We start from the raw sequence: 19,002 nt of genomic DNA, 5'->3' as shown, positions 1-19,002 counted from the left end.
AATCTGTTTTAGGGAAATCGCTATTCGCAAGCAATCGGTGATAATTTTAATTATCAAAGCAACAGTTCCACATTCGTGCGATTATTACTAGTGACATTTTGAAAAATACTAAAGTTTCAAATTTAAGAGATGCGTAGAAATATATCTGATCAATTGGTGATAAAATTATTGAAATTGATCCAGGGGCAGCTGAGTTATTAACGTTCAAAATCTTTCGTAATTTTGTTACATGTTCCATTTTCGGGTTTCACAAAGTGTACACCCATATAGAAATCACAGACGTAGTCCTACGTCAAAAAGGGTTGAGCTTGGGATTGAACTCGTGACCTTCTACTTGGAAAGCGGAAACGGTAACCACTATTCTACTGATTTCTTCTTGTTGTTATTTACAACCAGAATTGTCAAATAATTAATCTTATACAGTCAGGAATCCGTATTGCCGTGGTAACGGGGCGTGAATAAGGTACCGCGAATAAGGATACCCACAGCTTATGGGACTTTCACTTATGGGGGCTGTGATGGATTATTTAATTTATTTCAATATATAGAGATATCTTCTAGACCAACAAGCCTGTGTCATTGGATTCAGGCTTATTTGGAAACTACACCGCTAGAGGCGTTTCACTTTTATGTTGCTTATGACGGGCGCTATAATATATGGATCTTAGGTCCAACATAGAATATTTCATGATCCTGGCCATATAGAAAGTTACTGTCTTCATCAAAGTTGTTCAAGTGATCATGCCCTTTGTATGGTGTTCATATTAGTTCAGAACTATCCACTACGCAGCGTTAGTGGGCATGTGAACTTCCTAAATAAACTGTATCTCGAGAACCTGGCCATATAGAACGTTGCTGTGTTCAGCAAAGTTGTTCAGGTGACCAAGTCCTTTCGGATGATGGTTATATTATTTAAGAACTTTCTCACTACGTGGCGCTAGCCTGCACATGAGCTTCCTTAATGTTATGTCTGGAAAGCTTGTCCATATAAGATGTTGCTGTGCAATGTGAGGAAACGAAACGGAATAGGGATGACGTGTAGAGAGGTTGTAAATCGATTTCGGACGCCATTTTCCAAGATGGCGATTATCGATTCATGAAAAACTGTAAAATACCCTACAATATGGGTATTTCCGGAAAGGGAACGACGTGTAGAGACTGGAAATAGATGCCAGACGTCATTTTGAAATCCAAGATGGCGGCCATCAGTTCAAGAAAAACTGTCAAATACCCTACAATATTGGTATTTCCGCCATCTTCAATTTCAAAATGGCGTCTGGCATCGATATCAGATCTCTACACGTCGTTCCTTATCCAAAAATACCCATATTGTGGAATTTGACAGTTTTTATTGAACCGATGCCCGCCAGCTTTGATTCCAAAATGGCGACTTGAATCGAAATCCAGCCTCTACACGTTATCCCCTTTCCGGAAATACCCATATTGTAGGGTATTGGATAGTTTTTTCTTGAACTGATGGCCGCCATCTTGGATTGCAAAATGACGTCTGGGATTGATTTACAGCCTCTACACGTCGTTCCCTTTCGGAAAATACCGATATTGTAGGGTATTTGACAGTTTTTCATGAATCGGTGATCGCCATCTTGGATTTGAAAATGGCGTCCGAAATCGATTTACAACCTCTCTACACGTCATCCCTATTCCGCTTCGTGTCCTCACATTGCACTGCAACATCTTATATGGCCAAGCCTTCCAGACATAACATATTAAGGAAGTTGATGTGCTCACTAGCGCTGCGTAGTGAGAGAGTTCTGAACTAATATGAACACCATACAAATGGACATGATCACTTGAACAACTTTGCCGAAGACAGTAACTTTCTATATGGCCAGGATCATGAAATATTCTATAGTGGACCTAAGATCCATATATTATAGCGCCCGTCATAAGTAACATAAAAGTGAAGGACCTCTAGCGGCGTAGTTCCCAATTAAACCTGAATCCAATGACACAGGCTATCCCAGTACAATAACTTTGTCGAAGACAGTATAGCTCTATATATTGAAATAAATAAGATAATCCACCACAGCCCCTATTAGTGAAAATCCCATAAGCTGTGAGTATCCTTATTCGCGGATATAAGGATCCGGCAATAAGGGATACCGGCAGTAAGAAATCCGGCAATAAGGATTCCTGACTGTACGTTGTTTATAAAGCATTTACAAAGAATGCGACGCACAGTGGTATAAGAGCTATTATGCTGACTGTATGTATGTGTGTGTATTCCCTCTAACCCCCACTGGCCGACAGTGTTATTATGGAAGAACTCTCTCTACAATGTCGCATTTATGGTCCGGGAGTAAGAAGCTGATAGATCTTTTGCAGATCCAGCAACCCATTTCAGAATGTCTGGAGCGTCACGCCCATTCCGAGATTACTGTCACTTACAATAAGTCCAGCATATATATAAGCATCTCCGTTATCAAATGGATATTGGTATTACATACACGCTTCCAGGTTCGAAAATATTCTTTTCAACCCTGGCACGTATTTAGTTTATTTTTTTTAAATTGTAAAATGTATTTGGATGGGCCTCACCATGTTAGTTTGATCCCCCAATCGATGGGTTCCGTAGTTTTGATTTTCTCTAAGCTTTGCATTTCATTTCGTCGTAATACTTCTTTCAATGAACACAAATTTGCATTGGCATGGTCATCTGGGAGGAGGTTCACGTCTAGTGCTTTCCTAGGAACAGTTCGTGGCCACCAGCTACCATCCGTCCAGTCTTGGGCGTATCCAGCGAGGCATCTTTCATATTGCTTGCAATCTCCATCATCGGCGAGAGACCAGCAGCCGAGCACTTTTTCAAGCGCAAAACTTGCTGATTCACGGCAACATCGGCCACCAAATCACCACCAAACTAACTGTAACACTTTTAAATTTTCTTGAAGTTTTGTGGACCTCTGTGAAGGACCAGAAATATTTCCGAAGATTTCCAAATGTACGTATACTTCCCTGAAATTCTTGGCATATGTTAAAGGTGTCGGGAGCTGCTCTGAATTAATCTTATCTCACTCATAAAATCCTCCAAAAGTCTGGACTTTCCTGCAGTTAGAACTGCTCTTAAGAGTATAGTGTCACCAAAGATCTCTACATCTAGCTTTCCTGTGGTAGTTGGAGCTCCTTAAAAGCTTCCACAGTTTTTCTCTACGTTAAGTTCTCTGAATATTCTTGAAAGAAATCCTTAAAAGTTCCTTCAGTTTTTTTGAAGCTAATGGAATCTTCCGTGCTGGTAAGTTGATTGACCGTAGCTGTGTGCTTAACTCTTTGATAATTAGTACCGTGGCGTGTTTCTTCCAATCTTCCTCCATGCGAACATCGTTGTATCCTGTTTATTGGTTTGATATGCGTCATCTGATTGACGATCCTAATTAATTTCGATGGGGGAAAAACCTAAATGGCTGCATGCATAAGCAAAGTTGATATCTTCTCCCATACAAGGCAGAAGACAGAGGATCCAATTTGAATATCGTTTTCATTACCAGGATCACGACCAATAAAATTGTTCCAGACATTCTCACTAAATTGATCCCGGACCGGGGGTGCCTTAAGGTAACACATCTTTCTTGCTGCTCACATAAGTCGGTCTGGTCATCAATGATCTTGGACGATTTGACGTCAATGCTTCTGCTGCCACTTTTCAACGCGCCTCAACGGTTCGCAGTGGGACAAAATCAAAAAAGTGGGACATGGCCCTTTGTGACGAAACTATTGAGTGAAGCATTTGATGTGTTCTAGAGTGTTTCTTCAATATATGAGTACTTTTTTTGAGTGTTAAAAAATATTAAAGCGGACGTTAATACTTAAAACGAAGAGATATCGATTTGTTTTCCAAAGCAACAATATGCATTTTTAGATCAGTTACAACTTTGTAGAACATTGAAAAAATCTAAAAATTCAAACATAAAAGTTATGGTTAAAAAAAGAGGGGGTACTACATTTTTACCCTATAACATCAACCACTTGAGAGATAGACTCAGACAAAGTTTCTTAAAGTGACTTCATCTACAATGTCTCCGAAGATGTTCATCGATTTTAACAAGATATACAAAAGTTTCTTTTTTTTTCTGAGTGTAAACCTCCCTTAATCATAAATTTTCACTTCTCAAATAAAGAACTCAATAACATTCTAAAAACATCAAAATGGTACACTCAATAGTTTCGTCACAAATGGCAATTTTCCCTCTCTGTTTCTTTTTTATTTCGTGTGCGGCGTTATCTCTTGTTACTTCTAAAGTGTGTTGGTATTTTTTTTTCCATTGTTCATCCTCATCACTATGGGCGAGAATTTCCAGCAATCTAGCGTGTGAACCGATTATAGCGTGTTGTGTTTGGATATTTTAGTGAATTTACATAACTTTTGGTTTATACGTGTTATTGTTTTGTTATTTGTGTGAAATTACATAGATGTTTACGCCCATTTGATTCCAGCACAATGCTGAACAGTTCACGCTAGGAGGCTTTCCCCATGAGCGGTTCCACGCCAAATGACGAATCGGAAAAAATCGACCTTCTCCGATTTGCATTAAATTTTGCATAATTATTTGCTATGGGCAATGATTTACACTTTTGCTAAAATTTGGCCATTTTGGATCTTTTAAAATTGTAAAAATGGTATCTTTCAAATGATAAAACAAATTCTAGCACACAAACGGCACTTCTGATCGGAATGATGTCTGGTACAAAGTTTTAAAGTAAACATTTTTGTTTTGGGAAAAATATACAAAAACATGTTTTTAGTCTTTTATATTTGTCGAACCTCTTAACGGAATTCCTGTATGAAGAGCTTTGAGTGTGTTTCCTTTTAATTCCGTTATAATTGCTTATCTTTTGACAAATACGTGTCATCAGTGTCAAGTAGTGAGTGGTGTTGTGTACTTGGCACTGATGAAGTCTGCCAAGTACTCAATACCACCCTTTTCAGGACCACCACACCTTTCTACAACAGGGTTGAGTAATGAAATTCACTTTATTCCAAAACAATATTCGAAACAACAAACTAGAAAATTGAAAAAAATTGTATTGTCCTACGTCAACAATGCGATAAATTGAACAATTCTTACAATTGCAATGTTCAAATTCTTCCGATATCGACGGATTACAGTAACTCCCATGAGCTGGTTGTTCGACGGAAATTTAGGTACGTGTTTGGCAAAGATACCCCACGGACCATAGCGATGGATCTTACGACGGTAAGTGCAGTTTTTCCATTTCCCTGGACCAATTTGCGTCTGTGTCTGGTTGTTTTTCATTGGTGTGAAGTGTATGTATTGAGCTGCTAGGAATGCTACGATGTCCACTAGACTCATGCAAAGTTTGAAATTTTCGCTCCACAGTGCTCAAATGGTTCCAAATTGGGCCCTGATTAGCCGCCCAAAATTTGAACTAATTTAGTAAGAAACTGACTTGGCACAAACCATTTGGAGTTTATATGGGAATTACTATGGAGAAACCATTATTTCGATTCATATCTATCTCAAAATTAACCAGTTCTTTCTACTTTAGAAAATGATAGCTGCGTTTGTTTAAAAAAATTTTCAGCTACAACTTTGTTGAGGACCACTTTTCGATCAAATGTAAGAAACAAAAGTTATTAAAGATTCAAGTCACTGATGTCTTATGATTATGCTCAATCATCTGTCCAGCAGGCAACATTGGTGTTTATGGCGCGTAGAATAGAGGACAAAATCATGGCTACTATGTCACACTGCAGAATACAGTGTTGCCCACAATACAGTTGCTTAATCTTGTCATAAGATTATCAATCTCTTAAACAACAATTTAATTTGACGTTTGGCTGAAAAACGATTTTCTGCAAAGTTGTTGCTGATAAAAATTCCCATAAGAATAGCAATAAAATGTGTTAACAGTACAACATGTAAAAAGGCTAAAAAACAATGAACAAAAAGTAATTTCCAAATAAACTTCAAATGATTTGTGCCAAGTCCGTTTCTTATCAAATGAGTTTAAACTTTCGGAGGCTAATCAGGACTCGATGTGAAACCGTTTGAAAACTGTGGAGTGAAAATTTCAAATTTTGCATCAGTCCCGGCGCAGCGAACAAGTCCGGAGTCGAACCATCCAAAGTGCAACGTGCAACGTGATTGTGTGGCTTCGGCTGGTATCATTAGGGATCAACTTTCTGATGGATGTGTTAAGGGTGAGTACCGTGCGGTCAAAGAAAATGTATGGGAAATTTGAATATTCGCATATTTCTTCATTGTTAACTGTTTAAATATCCAACAATTATAATGTGTGACGTACCACACAAATCTTATCACACTGGTGAATCGATCGATTTGCAAATCATTAAAATCCATTGATTATTGGCCAAGTTTTTGGCATTTAAAGTCTGACCAATTTTCGTTGCATTTCCCTGAATTGGCACCCTTACCGAAAGACGTAGTCCTACGTCAAAAGTCGTATCTAGATTGCTTATTATATGAGCCCTAGTCCATACATATCACCATAAATATCTATAGCATGAGAATGAGCATGATCATGATTGACCGTCCGTAGATGCAACTCCAGATGAGCTGTAACTACACAAAGAACCAATATACGTTGCTCGGGACTAGCGATCATCCTCAATGTGTAAAAACTGGTCAAGAAAGGAATGGGTAGGAATATGTTGACTCGCTTTAGTGAAAGCCGAGAACACCTCTGCACTTCCACGAAAAATCACTGGGATTTTGGATAAAAGGATTGGGATTGCATCAGGATTCGTTTTGGTAAACGATGTGCTGAATTGATGTCCTAACGACACAATAGCGCAAAGGAGCGTGGGATTGAGCACACGTATTTCTGCAAAATAGGTCACCACTAGGCCACCGAGCTCCTTATATCACAAAACAATTACGATAAAGTTTCCGTTCAATTTGTTGTCATCCCGGCGGTGACCTCACCGACGACGAAAACGACTGCTCTTGAGAAGAATTTGATATGGATTTTCGATCAACAAGTCTTTCCTGAAACTCAAATGGTAGTTCTTTTAGATACCCGGCCCTCCAACCGAATTTCTTTACATCATATTATGAAAGAAAGCCGATTTAAAGTATAACTTCATAATGTGAAGGAGCTGCGGATTGAACCCATAATTTTCTGCTCGGTAAGCAAAATCGGTCGCTACAAGGTCACCGAGCTCCTTATTTCACAAAACAATTACGACCAAGTACCTGTTCAACCTGCTGTTACTACGATAAAAACTACTCTTGAGAAGGATTTGTCATATACTTCTGGTAAACACGTCTTTCCTTAAACTCGAATATTATTTATTTTACGTTCTTGTTCCTCCAATTGAATTTGAATAAGCTTTATCTCGTATTAAGAATAAATCCGATTCACCTTTAAAATCTATAATGTGAAGGAGCTTGGTATTGAACCCATACTTTTCTGCTCAATATGCAAAATCGATCGCCACTAGGCCATTGAGCTCCTTAAATCGAAAAAAAATTCAATCAAGTTCCTGATCAACTTGCTGTTACTAGATGGTGACCTCACAGTCGACGACAACAGCTTGAGAAGGATTTTATATGGATTTTTGATCCACACGTCCACAACAGACGATATTCTATTCAGTAAGGCAAAAATGGCAGTGGAGCTCATCAATTAATGTTTGAGACGTTATTTGATAAAGATTGCATTACAGTTAAACAAATAACTGCACAGGATCTCAGCCGAATGATCTGTAATTAGCGACCCTCCATGTTTCATAAGCTCAAAATCAATCGCTCTTTGATACTCAGTACGGAAAACAAGATCGTAAGAACGTAAAAGTAACAACTCTCGCGTAACATTTGAAAAGGGCCTATCCTCGTAGCTCGATGCTCTTAATCGACTTTCTCTTTGGTTTACCACGGCAACATAAAGGAATTTTTCGCTAAGCTCGCAGCGCAGTTAGACAGAAGATGATGTTAGCTTGCGCCTGAAACAATGCACTGAATGGGAAAATTCATTTGCAGTCGGGATACTCGCGAAAGAGACAATCCATTAAGAGAATCGATCAACAATGATAGGCCCTTTTCTCGTGTTGTAACTCTACTGTCTGTATCCCGGTAAAAACGCTCAGTAGCAAGAAACCTCTCAAGCTGTGTCTCAAGGTCGGCTTACTACTGGGTAATCTGGAGGGGCTTCGCGATCCTAATGTGCAGTACTGTCACCTGACTAAAAGCTATGGAAAGTTTAAGTGACACACTAATCAAAGGGTGTATACTAATTATTTATTAATAAAAGCTATAGCAGGTGTGGATTGGATTTCTAATAGTAGTTCTATGAATTTTATGGGTGTACAATGGGTTTTTACTATGGGGGTTTGACGTACCGGTACTGAACTGCTACCGTTGATTCTGCTCCGCCGAAGACTACTCTGCCGATGTGCGAGCGCTCGTCGATGATCCTACGTACGACGAGCTTGACGTCGGGCGAATCAAGCCTGACAGGGTGGTAATATTTGAACAACAGATCGACTTAACTTGATGGCGATCTGCGGTCTCCTGGCGTCTAGCCTCGTTGACGAGAATCACCAGAGTCCAGGCAAGGCCGGAGTGACTCTGCTGAGAGGGGTCCTCTTTTGCGTTTAGAGCTGCCTTGGCCCGAGGAATGCGGCGATTTTGACCTTGCAATGCCAAATCGAAATTATGTCCATTACTGTTAGGATTAATAGCCACTAAGGACCAATAATCCGACCCGTGTGCTTCCTGCCCGACTTAGTCGGTTGGTTCACAAAATGGCGCTGTACCGAATGGTACCACAAAAAGGTCCTGTGAGGGCAACGGGGTTTATTTTAATTAATTATCGTACTAGTCTACGACCAGATAGGTACTGATTGAACAGATAGGTATTCCCGCGATTCATCACTCACGATTTCCCTTCGCGCTTTTCCCATCCCATTGCTCTTCTCGCGAGACGTTATTTTCCACCCATTTTGAATTCATAGTTTCGCCCGAATGTTGTTGTACCCACTGATAGAATACTCATACCCACTGTACTGTTGTACGGTTTTATACAATTTTCAAATTTAAAAACAATTAATCCTACTAACAAATTAACATTTGTTTACACCGACTACTAACCCTACTAATCCAACACCAAATAACTTTAAGAGACGTGACGGTACATTTAACAACTATGCACAAATTAAAAACCTAACATGTTTTGTAACAAACGGTGGTTGACCTAAAAATGTTTTCCCTTTCTCAATGACCGTAAGGACGTGAACCAGCGCCATTATGGAAAGAATAAAGTATTGAGCTTTCAAAACATGCTGCAACTTAACAACTCCCTACTCACCACACTTATTTCAATCCGTATGTGTAACAATTGTGTCAAATTTGAACGAATTTGGTTACAATCTGGATTCGCGGGTGAGCCTTAACGGTAGGATTACGTCTTTAGGCAACATATTGGGGGTGCAATTTCAAAAAAACCAAAATCAAACGCGTCACGAAAAGTGGTCAGGTTTTGACCACTTATAACTGCGTCAATAGTGGATGGATTCTAATTCTAAACAAGCCTGTGGATTGTAAAATTTTACTACAAATGAACACTTTATCAATTTTCAATAGATTACTATTGAAAATTACACAAATGTCCCACTATTGCACTGGTGATCAAAATTATCACCGATTGCCTGCCAAAAGCGCTTCCTCCAACACAGATTTTCAAATCGAATCCCATCCGGTCCCGCTGAGCGGTGATTATTTTTATTAAAATACGTTTATTTGTCGATATTTGTTTAGTTAAGATAATGGTCATAATAAATTAAACTTCGACTTCAATTTTGAAGTTCAATGCTGTTCTCGTAGTCACAGATATCCTTTCTAATGAAGGTCGTAGAAGTTCTTGGCACTGGAAGGAGTGCCGTCTGCCAGTTAACACCAACAGTTTTTTTTTTTGCTGGAGTAATTCATGGGAATTGCGTACTCTAGGGCAAGCAAAGAATTTGTCTCTATAACTGCCGCACAATGAGTGCAGATTTCTCCGTCTGTACGTTTCATAATATTTAACAGCCGCCGGTGCCGGACCTTTTGGTTCACCCAGATATACAACGTACTACTCTGCGGCGACAATAGATTCCATGCAGATTTCGGGGTTTGCTATCTCCACTTTTGGTCTGTCCGTGCGTTCTACGAAGAAACGATGAATGAGATCGGAGGGGTGTTGGCGGATTTGGAAAGGGAAGTTTGAAAAATTATTTAGGATTAACTTGAGGCAAGGAAGGTCTGTAATTGAATTTGATTGGGGAGGATTTGTTTGGTGGAGGTAGGAACTATAGTAGGGAAGGGACTCGATCTCGTGAAGGTGGCGATTAGTTAATAGCGGCTTGTACTTCATCGCTGGTAAATGTAGCTTCCCGAGCAGCAGAAAATAACTAATGAATACCTTATTCTGATCTGATACCAAAATTTGGTATTGACCAGCATGAGATAAGAGTCAAAATACCAAAGAATAATACCAAAAAAATGCCTCAGTGGTATGGTTTTAGTATTGCATTATCATATTTTGGAATTGTAATGGTATTGTGGGAACATTTTTTGGTATTATTGTTTGGTATTTTACCTCTTATTTCCATCCAATTTTAGGTATTTAGATATATGTGCCTGCTAGGGTTGAGGCCGCCATCCCCTTTACTGCGCGCAAACTGTTGCATTGGTATTGTAGCACAAACTCTTCGAAAGAGGTAGCTGCGCATGGTTATTGTCAGTTATGCCACGTGTGCTGCAAGCGGAGGTTTGCTGCCATATACCACTTTTTGGCGTATTGGCAAGGTGCGCAAAGAGTGTAGCCATACTTGCCGAGAAGAGTTTGTCACAAGCGAGTCTCGATTTAGCCCATCAGCCGTATGAAACCACAGTACAGTCAGAGGGTTATTGTTGATTACACCGACATCGATTGCCGTTCTTTCGGTTTCATTCAAACGCGCTCCTGCTACTCTTTCAAAGCGCCTGAACAAATCTCGCATTGTATCCAACTGTTGTCCAACTAATTTCATCTGCGTGGGCAGCGACGAGATCTGCTCCTCAAACTTGCTCCAAGCGCCCACATGAGCGTCCCTTCACCGAAGAAGGAGGAACAAGCCACACCGCTACTGATCGAATTCAGTAGCTCTTGGTGAGTCGCTGTGGGCCATCTATGCCAAGCGCCGTTCCAAGCATCGTAATAGCTCAGCATTACTCAACTATCACGACAAAACGGTCCATTTCAGGACCACGATACATTCTTGTTGTTTAAGAGTTAATTTTCATTCGCTCGCCTTACTGCCAGTCACATCACCCCCAAAGCTTTTTTTATTGAAGAGGGCGAAGCCAGAAAGAGGCCACAAGTCAAAATTGGACCAATCTATTTATTTCCATTTTTCCATTCCGTCAAGACTACATACAATGATTATTACAATGTTTACTTACATACTATGCATTAATTCTATTCTGTTTTAGCTTAGTTTTTATTTGCTGCTTGGACATAGTGACGTACAGTTCCGCAATGCAAATTATATAGGCGCATCATTCGATTGATTGGGCTATTTTTTGCATAGTTTGTTCTGTGCGATGTTTCTGAAAATAAATTCCGTGTTCTAAGATATCGACAAGGTGTGTAAAAGTTTAATTGTGCGAGAATTTCTGCCGAATCTATGCGCATTGAAATAATGTCGTTGATGAAGAAAAGCATTGCAAATTGGCAGCGCTCCTTAAGTGTTTGTATATTGATGAGCATGCAGTGCGCTTCATAAGATGGTAATGGGAATGCAGTCCAATTCAATTTACGTAAAGCATATAAAAGGAATTGTTTTTGGACAGATTCTATGCGTTCTTCGTGTATGGAAATGTATGGATTCCATACTAGGTGGCAGTATTCCAGAATTGGCCTTACATATGTGGTATATAATAGCTTAATAGTGTATGGGTCCCCAGACAACCAGAAATCGTATACCATTACACAGTTTGAATCGTATAAAATAATACTTGAAATTACTATCGTATATCTGTCTATCATAAGCATACTAAATGTATATATTTTATCGTATTTAATGTTTTTTCTTCCATTTGTTACGACCAATATTTCACATCGTAACAATGTACAATGCACATCACAGTATGTATAAGCAAGATTGTATGTTTTCCAACTTGTGATTTATAAACGATCACTATTACTGTCAAATTACAGTGTGCTTATGCAGAGTCGTAAGAAATACTACTTTTAACACTAATTACAATTTCGCTTGATGCCATGAACAATGTGCATACAAAATCGATTTATGTGAATTTTCAATCGTATGTAACGCTGTGGGTTATTTTTTATTATGACATACGACTAGTGTTAATCACATCTCCATCAGCGTTAACAACGAAAACAGTTAGTTGTGGTTAAAATGCGTGAATATATGCTAAAAAGAAAACTTATCAAGGCTCGTAGGAGCGGAACGTATAGTCGACTTCTTAAAAAGTACAGAAAAAGTGGTATCTCGCTAAACATATACATTCAAGTGACGAAAATGATCATATTACACGACATTCTGAAGAATTCCAACCTGAAAGTCAGCGCGTCGTTACTCCTATCAACGAGGTTGAAGAACCTTCGAATATTGTCAATGAAGAACATGATCAGGCAGAAAACAGTAAGCATACATTTATTTTTAAAGTCTTAATTTATTTATTTATAAATAACATTTTCAGCACCGAAAAAGGATCTGGTTACAGAGATCCGGAGTTGGTCCACCGAATTTCATATCAGTCAGGCAGCGCTGAAATCACTTGTAGGGATTTTAAACTCTAGCTTGGAGTTAAATCTTCCAAGTGATCCCCGTACTTTTATGAAAACCCCAAGGAACCTGAACATCATTCACATGGCTGAAAATGGACTGTATTGGCATCAAGGCATTGAAAACTGTTTGAAGAAAGCTTTGGAACAGGTTGATCGCCCAATGTCAATATCTATAAATATTAATATTGACGGCCTTTCAATCTACAAAAGTAGACTGAAAAACTATTGGCAATATTCATGAGCTGCCCAAAGTTACCTATGGTAATAGGCATGTTTTATGGCAGCAGCAAGCCTAAAAGTGTAACTCAATTTTTGACTCCATTTATAAATGAGATTTTACCAATCCTTAAGGATTGATTAGTTATAAATGGTCACCGCATTGCGGTCAGCATTCGATGTTTTATATGCGATTCTCCTGCTCGGTCTTTTATAAAAGGAGTCATCAATTTCAACGGCAAACACGGCTGCCTTAAGTGTACTACCAAGGGCAAATATTGTCACACTGCTGGTACAGTAGTGTTCCCCAATATCAATGCCCCACCTAGAACTGATGAGAAGTTTCGGAATAAGGAGTATCCCGAACATCAACGAAGTGATACACCTCTCATACGTTTACCAATAGATCTAATAGAGGACATTATTGTGTCTGACGCTCTACATTTGTTGGAATTAGGTGTGATGAGGAAACTGCTGAACGGTTGGCGCACAGGTTCAATGACAAAGCGTGCTAAATGGAGTATCAAAGATAAAGCAGAAATATCAAATTTCCTTGTAAAAATTCGATTTCCTTCAGAAATTCATCGACGAATGCGATCATTGCAGTTTGTTTCTTTGTGGAAAGGTTTAGAGTATCCTAATTTTCTTAACTACGTTAGTTTGGTACTTCTTAAAGATTTTCTACCTGACAAATTCTATCATCATTTTCTATATTTGTTTTGTGCAGTTCGTATATGTTCTATTGAAATGTACAATGGTTATCTTCCAGTTGCCCGTGATTTGTTGAATGATTTCATAAATGAATATAAAGATCTGTACGGAGTAGAATACCTTACAAGCAATGTTCATAATCTGTGCCACGTAGTAGATGAAGTAGAAAGGTTTGGACCGTTGTGTACACTAACTGCTTATCCGTTCGAAAATTACTTACATTCTATTAAAAAAATGATCCAAGCAGGACCGCTGCCCTTGAATCAAATAGCAAACCGTTTGATCGAACTTGTTAATAATAAAACTTCAAAAAACATAAGCCATGCATGTTCAACTAATACAAGAACTACTATTTCCGTTGAGAAGATAATATCTAAAATCAAGATCACTCTAACGGACTTCATTTTGAGTACAAACTTTGAAGATAAATGGATTCTAACTAAAGACCTTCATATTGTTTGTATGGAAAATGTCATTGAAAACAATTCGGATTGGGTGATTGAAGGTAGTTATGTACTGCATAAGAATGACTTTTTCGTTAAACCTTTCAAATCTTCTTTTATTCATATTTTTGTTGCTAAGGCAGAGAAAAGTAACTTATCCAAGAATCAATTATGCGATATCAGTTCGATCATGTGTAAACTAGTTGCTATACCATGGAAAAATGAAATTGTTTTTGTTCCTCTAATACATACTGTGAAGTAGTTTACCTAAACAATGAATCAGAATAACAATGTTTTTCACAACTTCAATGTTTATTGCAATTCATGGAATCATGGAATTCGGAAATACAGCAAAGCAATCGTATGAAAACCAAATTATTGAATTTAATTTTCCTCAAATCCGGCAAAATCTGGTGAAGCATTATCATCGGAATCGAACAGCGTGCTCACTTCGGGTACGTCGTCGTCACAGGAATCAGTGGTTGCATCGACGTCATCAGCTTCTCTTGTATCATCAGCGTTTGACTCACGTTCATTTCCCTCAATAGAACTGTCTGCATGTGAAGCATCATCATCGGCATTTTCCAAAGTTTCGGCTGCGGGTTCATCGACCTCATCATCTGTAGCACCTGCTCCAAGCTCGCATTCAATGGGAATATCCGTATTTCCGTCGTGTTTCTTTTTCCGATTCGGACGACAAGCCGATTTCCGTAGCTGCTTACTGATAGACCTTGCCTTCGAGTAACGGAAGAGTCGAGTTTTGCAAAATGTTTCCAGATTTCGTAATGTGTACGTTGGATCACCAATACGTACAATTGACAGGAGTAATTGAAGAACGTTGGCAAAATCGCGAAACCCCTTTTGGATTTGTTGCCACGATTGATTCCCGTCCAGGTAAATGTGTCCCAGAACGCTCGCGTAAATAGGCAATATGCTATTATATAAAAAGCCGAATCTCCTCTTGCAATGTACGTGTCTGGGATAACAATTTTCGTGTAGTAGGCAATCTGAAACAAAAGTATGTCAAGGTTTATCGATAAATTTAAAAGAAAACTTACATATTGTTTGCGTTCATCCTCATTTGCCAATAGTATGTTAAATTTAGTTAAATTATCTGCGTCATTGATAGGTACATGCTCCTCGACGGTTTTCCCTGTTTGCATCACAGGCTCATCGATTTTTTTAGACATGTCCATCATGGCAGCCAATCGGATGAAATTGCTTTCGAAGCAATCTGTCACGGCTTGGCGAATTGAATTCGAGATAGTCTCTTTGAATTCCTGCTTCATATTATGGAATTCAGTCTTCAAATTAGCCATTTCAGATCTGAGGGCTTCGACTTCTCATTTGAATCATCAAAAGGAAGGAGCGACAGATTGCCTAAAAATAGGAAAATATCTTAGTGACATGATCATTTAGGAATGCTTTCAGACGATTTCTTACCAGCGTTGGTGGAGTCGTCTGTTTGAGTGATGTACATTATGCCATCATCATTAACAAAGATAGGTTTACATAGTTGAAGATGCTAATTTCAAATAACAGACTGTAGTGGATGGGAGCATACCATCAATTACTGTCAATGGTCGAAAGGTACAGTAGCAGCACCTACCCCACCCGTGTCCCCTCGAGATCGTCAAGTCGACGATGACAGGAGCACATATCGTGGTAGGGGTAAACAATAGTTGCAATTTCCAAACCTACGACTGGATGCCTTCCTTCAAATAACAATTGAAGTGAGGTAAAAATCGGTAGAACTGTTTCAAACACACAGTTGGTACTTGAACGGGTCGGTTTTCATCTCTTTTTGCCAGTGGTGGCGGGGGGGGTGGCACACACCCCTCACCATCCCTCTCCAAAGGGGGAGGAGTTTGGTAAAGAGAGATGAAAAAACCGATTTGTACCTTCCTTAAAAGTTGTTCTAGCTCGCTATTCTAATATCTATATGCAATCTTCACACTGCCGTACTCTAACGGAACTATCAACTCTATGCTTTCATCTACTCCATCTATCGTATAAAAGTTACCACTACAGTCTGTTATTTGAAATTAGCATCTTTATGTAAATCGTTGACTTCACGTAGAAGTAATACTAAAACAAATAGTCAAAAAAAAGATAGGTTGCTGATAAGTAGACTGATGACCTAAGGCTGGATCTGTTTGAAAGAAAACAAAACAAAATTTAAGAAAAATCAGTTACCTTTCGGAGAAGATGGTGCATACATCATTTCATTTGTTGGGATCCTTTCAGTTTTGTACTGATCAGATAGCTCTTGTAGATTTGGTACAACTTCTGGAGCTGGTCCCTGATGTATCATTGTAGGTGCTATAAACGAGGATGGTGTGGTACACAATGTTTGGAACGAAAGATCTGGATCAGTCTCGCGAATGTCGTACGTGCCTGGTGTTTGGATTATTTGTCGTGATGTTGTCTTCTGATGTGTCAGTTTGTCGAATCCAACTTGTTGCTGCACACCGGGTACCGGGAATGACGCGCCTGTTGCTATCTCTCGTGCTTCGGAAGTTTCGGATTGTCCTCGTTCTGGTAAAATCTCCTGGCGTGCTAGGGTGAGTTCAACTTTTCGAGGTACACTCGGAGTCTGGAACGATGCACCTGGTGCAGTCCTTAGAGCACTGGAAGTGCTGGATGTTAGGGACGATGATAGCAGTACGGATGGCTGGCGTATTAGATTGCAGGATTCGATTTGTCGTTGCTTACTTGGTGTCTGGAACGATGACCCTGGTGCAGTTTTTCGAGTTCCGGGAGACTGAATCGACCCATTAGCACCGACAGTGATTCCATGAGATCCGGTTTGTTGCACTTTCGCCTGTTTGAAAAAAAAAACAATTTCTAAAAAAATAGATATTATAGCTGCGAAATAATTTGCTATATGCGCAACATACTCTCAATGGCCCGGTTGTAATCCTTGCGTGGATTTTGCTTCACATTGCTGTGTTTCAGCAGTTTTCGTTTAGTTTCTATGTCAGAAACTTCATGCTTTAAAAGATCTTCAGCGGCTGCTTCTGCTGCTTGAAGACTCCGGTATTTTCGGGTTACTATGGCCGGAATTTTTTTCGAAGCCCCGTGAAATTCAGTTCCATCTACACGCATTTTGTCAATTTTATCGTTTGATAGAAGTTTTGGCCATAGCAAGCAGCCGCCTCGAATCCAAGAGGATGGAATAACCAATACTTGTAGTTGTTGCTTTTCGAAAAATTGCGCCACGGTAAACATCTGGAAAATATATTTGATGTTATATTATGGTACCTTTATGTACTTTTTTTTATTGTGTATTGCCTTTTCTGGGTGAAAAATGACCACGGAGCTGAGTTTTAAAGCGAATTGCACTGCTTTTCACGCGAATTCATACAGACTATTGATAGCGACGCAAATGTAAACAAGTATGGCTCCTTCGCCTTGTCAAATATGTGTCGTATAGGGTGACGAGTGAAAAACGACGACAAAAAAAGTCGCATTTATCAATGAATCAACTCGTATTGCAGTAACATTTAGCAACATGGATAAACGATTTACTTTGATGGTCCATACGATAGATGTGAAATGTTATTGATTAGAATCAGCAAAACTTACAACTCATGTGTGATGCTGTGGATAGCTCGACAACTAACAACCCAGGTGTTCAAAGTTCGATTCCAGTAAGTGATGGTTTTAATTGTGTAAGATGTAAGTATAACATAAGTTTCATGCCAATTACGGAAGTCCTAGTGCATTGGGGCTTTGATTGATGTTGTGTTCATGTAAAAATACTTTTTGACGCTAATTTTATTGGTTGTTTAAAATATCAAACAAAATCGTAACTATGGACCTCGAAAATTGCATACAATGGTGAAGCAAATCAGTAATCAATTAGTGCATCGTGTATAAAGGTGTTTCAAATCGTAATATTTCATAGACAAAATGGTCTTGTGGTAAAAATTTAATCGTAAATATATAAACCATAAATCAATGCAGGAATAGGAATCGTTATTTAGTCTATCAGAAATCGGAGAAAATGCTAATGTAGGTCTTAAAAATAACTTATCAAAATCGTATCTAGCCATTTTTTTTTTTAATGTTTTGGCGATGCTTGTATATTGCCTTCACTTTTGTACGTAAAGGGCATTTTTGAACATAACATACGATTTAAACAAATGGTATATATGCTTGCATATTTCAATTGTAACTGTGGTATACGTAACAAATGGTTGTCTGGGTCTTCGAAATTATGACTGAACCTTTTGATGAAGCCTAGCATTCTGTTTGCTTTACTAATGATAGTATTATAATGTTCTATAAAAGTTAGTTTGGAGTCTAGGGTTACACCTAGATCTCTTAGAATTTTGCTTTTTTCTACTATTTGGTTGCCTAATGATATTTCAATATGCGGTGTTTCAATTTTTCTGCTAAATGCTATTGCAGTACATTTTTTTACGTTCAGTTTAAGTAGACTTTTACTACACCAGGTGTGGAATATATTGATTTCATTCTGGAATTCTTCTGCATCGCTAGAATTACTTATTTCCATAAAGAGCTTCATGTCGTCTGCATATACAAGCAATTTTATTTTTTTAAGTATGTAGGAAATGTCGTTTATGTACCAAATAAAAAGAAGTGGGCCTAAATGAGAACCCTGGGGTACCCCAGAGGTGACTGAAATTGGTTCTGAAAGTTTATTTTGAAAGCGGACTATTTGTTTACGATGTGTGAGGTATGATTAAAGCCAATTCCAAAGTCCAGGCTCCATTCCTATTTTCTGCAATTTGAGGATCAATAATGGTATGTCGATGCGGTCAAATGCTTTACTGAAGTCGGTGTATAGCGCTTCAACTTGCTTGCCACTGTCCAACGCTTTAATAAT

At 38.8% G+C, this 19,002-nt stretch overlaps 1 protein-coding gene and 1 pseudogene across 1 annotated transcript in view; one reads left to right on the top strand and one right to left on the bottom strand.

Moving 5' to 3' along the window:
• Positions 1-19,002, top strand: part of LOC135708149 (uncharacterized) — a 102,310-nt gene that overhangs the window by 2,987 nt on the left and 80,321 nt on the right. The gene's annotated exons all lie outside the window — the stretch shown is intronic.
• On the bottom strand, positions 14,532-15,627 carry LOC135708220 (uncharacterized; annotated as a pseudogene).

The sequence above is a fragment of the Ochlerotatus camptorhynchus genome, unplaced genomic scaffold (genome assembly GCF_037179485.1).
Source record: "Ochlerotatus camptorhynchus isolate MF236.1 unplaced genomic scaffold, CSIRO-AGI_Acam_v1.1 ptg000328l, whole genome shotgun sequence".
In the NCBI taxonomy this organism is placed as follows: domain Eukaryota; kingdom Metazoa; phylum Arthropoda; class Insecta; order Diptera; family Culicidae; genus Ochlerotatus; species Ochlerotatus camptorhynchus.
This window is presented reverse-complemented; position numbering and strand designations above follow the sequence as displayed.